The following is a 4919-nucleotide window of genomic DNA, read 5'->3' as shown; positions in this document are numbered from 1 at the left end:
TTTTTTATTTTTTAAAGAAAAAAATATACAGATAAAGAAAAATAAAAAAATTGGATAAAATTAGAGTATAATTTTTTAGTTACTTTGTATATATTTTTGTAGTTAAATTTATGTGTTTTTATTATGTTCATTAATTAAAAAAAATAAGAAAATTAGTTAGTAGTATTAAAATAAACTAAAAAATACAGTAAAAAAATAATTGATATATCTATCTTAAATCTTATACAATAGATATAAAATTTCAAAGAGTAGTAACTGTTATATTGAAAATATCTTTAAAAATATTTATTGAAAATATCTTTAAAAATATCTTTAAATAAAAATATTTTTAAAAATATTTATTTAGCAGTTATTTTTTGCTTAAGTGATAAGAATTGATATTTTTTACTTATGACTTACAGATATGAAAAGAAAATATTAAAATATCCAAAAGATACTGACAAGTGCTAAATATGAATGATTCTTTATAATAAAAATATATTGAAAATATCTTTAAAGATATTTAATTAACAATTACTTTTTTGTTGTCACCATAATCAATGTGACAAGAATATGAACGAGATCAGTGGGGTCATGATCCAAGGAGAAACACGACAGTAAAGGGTCGTCCTGTTTCAACATATCTCCATTTAAGTTTTACGTTAGTCAATCGTAATTGTTTAAGTATTTTATTGATAATGTTAATGCAATATAATGTTCTTCTATAAATAAGTTGTTAAACAAAAAGTATTTTTATTTTTAATTAAATCTAATGACATAAATAAATTAATTATATTTAGTAATATAATTATATTAAAAATAATTATATTAGAAAATTCAGATTTTAAATAAAAATATTCACCTAAAAAATATGTTAAGTAAATTAAATAATAAAACAAAAATAATTATATTTAATAATATCATTTTCTTAAAAAAAATTAAAAAAATTATAAAATTTAATTTAATAAATAAGTAATTTTAAAACTAATTAAAAAAATTATATAATATAATATTTATATTTTATAATATTTTAAATTAAAAAAAAGAGAGAGAAAGTCCCAAATATTGTATATTGGAAATTAAATTGTAAAATAGTGTGGATTGAGAAAAAATAAGAGAGAGAAAGTGTATATATGGAAAAAAAAAACCTAAATTATAATATAGTAGTATAAAATATAATATTTGTTTGATACATAGTATAATACTCTCTTAGCTCCTCTCAAACTTTAATAACTCAGCAGAGGTGAATTTTATAAGGAGATAGAGAAGTCATGTCGATCATGCTTTAGCAAGAGAATCAAGATTATATGCTTCCAGCCATATTTTTAATCTTATACCTACTTGTATCTTTTATATTATTATGAATGAAATGAAGTAATGCTTTTTCTGTAAAAGCACTTATACCTACTTGTATCTTTTCTATTATTATGAATGAAATGAAGTAATGCTTTTTCTGTAAAAGCAATTATAATACTACCTCCGGAGTATATAATTTGAAGAGCAGGATTTTGGCTCTCTTCATTTTTAATTAGATACTTTTTAACATTTTTTCCTCTTTCTTTTGGTCGTATATTTTGTATATTAATTTTGTAATTAATATAAAATTAATTTTGAACTACGTTAATCCAATCCAACTCGAATAAGATTATCTTCGGTGAATAAATTATTAGTTTTCTCTTTTTTTTGGTCGTATATTTTGTATATTAGTTTTCTCTTTCTATGCCTCAATGAATTATTAGTCTCATGGCTGCAAGTTGTGGGTATATGTTGCTCTAAAAAATCTTTAATTATATTAAAGTTTATATTTTCAAAAAGTAATTATTAGTTATAAATTTAATAATATAAAAATAAATATTTATGTTATGTCATTACTATATGATCTTTAACAAAGTTTAACGTTTAACATTTAATAAAAATGCTGTTAAATTATTTTAATAATATTTAAAAAAATATTGTCAAAAATAAATAAATATTACTAATATTTTTTTTAACATTTTATCAAATGTTATATATAGTATATAACATGATAGGTTTTAACAACATGAATTATACCTAATATTTAATAAAATATCACAAAAACGTATTAGTAACAATTATTTGTGTTTAATGATATTTTTAAATGTTACTAAATTTTTTTGGCAACATTTATATTAAGTATTAGACAAAAATAAAATCACTAACATCTTTTTAATTTAGAGATCTTAGTCACTTTTTTTATGGATAACTGAGAGTGTCATGTTACTTTTAAGATCTCTTTTATTTTTTATTCTAATAAAATATCTTAAAATATTTTTATAGATTCTGATTAGAAATACTCTAAAAATCACATGTGTAATACTACATAAATTAAAGTACTACCTGTAACTACGATTAAAAGAATGACTATGCAAATTTTACGGGTCAAGAAATTAATATGTAGCAAATTAGCACATAACAGCGGAAAATAAGTAATCTCACGTACGGTTGCTTACAAGCTACTGCTACATTATAAGTATTGTATTTGACCAATGCATCCCTGGCAAACGCCCAGGGTTCACAATGTGTAAGGTCTTTCTTAAAGTTTTATTAATGTTAGTAAGTATTTTATACATTGCATAAATATTTTTAAACATTTAATTGAATAATGTATTGTAGCATGAATATTGGATAGTACGACCATCTATAAGTATCTCTTTCTCCATTTTTTAATCAATATAGCTGTCTCTTCGTTCTTTGATGCATTTTCTATTTGGTGGTGTGTGTGAGCCTTTGGATTCCATATGGGAAACATTTTAAAATATTTCACCTTAGTTTGTCATGAATAACTAATTGGTAGTTTACCGTATTAGTTTATCATAATATAAATGGTTATATAGAATAAATTATGCACAGTACTTAAAGTATTGAGATTTTTTTAAAAAAAATCATGTGACTTTAACAGGATCAAAATCAAATCAAATTTAATGTGTGATATATAAATAATAAAATATATACTTTAAGATTAATAAATATTAATTTAATATTAATAAAAATGTAAATCAAAATATAAAAAATATAAATACTTAAAGTATTATACTTTTTAATTTTGGAAAATTTTATAAATCAATTTTCAATAATGATATATTATTGTAATTATAATTTATAAATATTTCTAGTACATTTACCATATTTTATTAGTTAATATTAATTAAAATTTTAAATATTAATTAAAATAATAAAGAAAATTAAAAAATCTTAAACTTAAAAATTTAAACAAATATAAAATGAACATATTATATATTTTAAATAATAAACCATTAATAATAAGACGTTAGAAAATATTTATTTATAAATAATGCTTATATATACTCCTTCCATCCCTAAATATAATTTAAATTTATTTATCCTTTTTCATAAGACTTTTCTAACTACCTAAGCATTAATTATTTTTTTCCAAAATATCCTTAATTCTTTCAGTACATAAATAATAAATGCTATCATTAGTTGTTTCTTTTCCTCACCTATGAGAATTGGAGAATTTAGAATTTAGTTTTAAAAATTAAAAGTCCACTACTATTATTCTCTTTTCATACAATGATTATTTAAGTTAAAAATAATCAAGAGGAAAAAGTGATATAGTTAGCCCTAATAATTTTAAGACAATTTAGAAAAATATTATAACTATAGATAAATTCAATATTATAACTAAATTAATTATTTTCTTAATTAATAAATGTAAATTAGTTATAAGTGTCTTATATTTACGGATGAATTGAGTATGAACCCTTTTAATTTAATATGAAATTCTGATTTAGTTAAAAAATATTTTTTTGGAGAATTAAAAAATACTATTATATATTTTTAAACTATTTTTAATTTATTGAATAATTTTAAATATTTTCAAATTGATTCGTCGTTAACAGTATTCCACCATTTTAAATAGTTTCGATGATCATTATTACTTCACCAAATGTGAAGAGTGGTATAAACATTTGAATAATGCATTGAAGCATGGATATTGGAAAACAATTTAAAATTATTTCATGTTATGCAGTTTTCGGGGAAGTCATACATGGATTGAACTAACAGGGGAAGGAACCACCTTCTAATGGGTATTAATTGGTATAATTGCTTATTAAGTGCTTGTACTAGGTTTTGTGTGAACTGTGAACGCATAGAAAAACGTTAAGCATGGTGGTTACTGGTTAGAATATTGCAGTCACTTGCTTATTAATTAACTGGTATAATTGCTTATTAAATGTTTGTATTAGGTTTTGTGTGAACTGTGAACGCATAGAAGAACGTTAAGCATGGTGGTTATTGGTTAGAATATTGCATGTCACTTGCTTATTAACTGGTATAATGCTTATTAAATGCTAGTAGTGGGTTTTGTGCATGTGATTACGAACCGTAAGCGCATAGAAAAACGTTAATTAAGTATGGTGGTCAGAATGCATATCGTTCCAGCAAGGCAGAAACGACAATTGTCCATGCAAGTGGACAGTTATCGGATGAATTAAAAGACAATTTAATCACTATGTTGTGATTGTCTTAAGAAACTTATACTTACAACCAATAATAAAGATTCATTTTAGTATTTGGGTCTGGCTAATAAATACCCTTAAGAGATAAAGATATTCGTTAAAGATTTAAAAAATAATAATTCCTATAATTAAGTCCTATAATTAATAATTATTATTTTATATGATAATTGCTTCTTAGTGGCGAAACATTGTATGTTCTTACATAGTATTGTTGAATGACATTATGATGAGGTTCAATACCATGTTTGAAATCTTCATGAATAGCGTTGGCATAAATTTTGTCTATAGATCTTTCTCTTGATAACTTTTTAACGTACTACCTTTATTACATGTCTCGTAATTGTATGAAATCTTTGCTATCTAGAGTTACATAGGACTTAGATTAGTCATTTAATGACAAATATAGGTGAATTGGACTTGTAAATTTTGATGCTTGAA

The sequence above is a fragment of the Glycine max genome, chromosome 1 (assembly GCF_000004515.6).
Source record: "Glycine max cultivar Williams 82 chromosome 1, Glycine_max_v4.0, whole genome shotgun sequence".
Lineage (NCBI taxonomy): Eukaryota > Viridiplantae > Streptophyta > Magnoliopsida > Fabales > Fabaceae > Glycine > Glycine max.
This window is presented reverse-complemented; position numbering follows the sequence as displayed.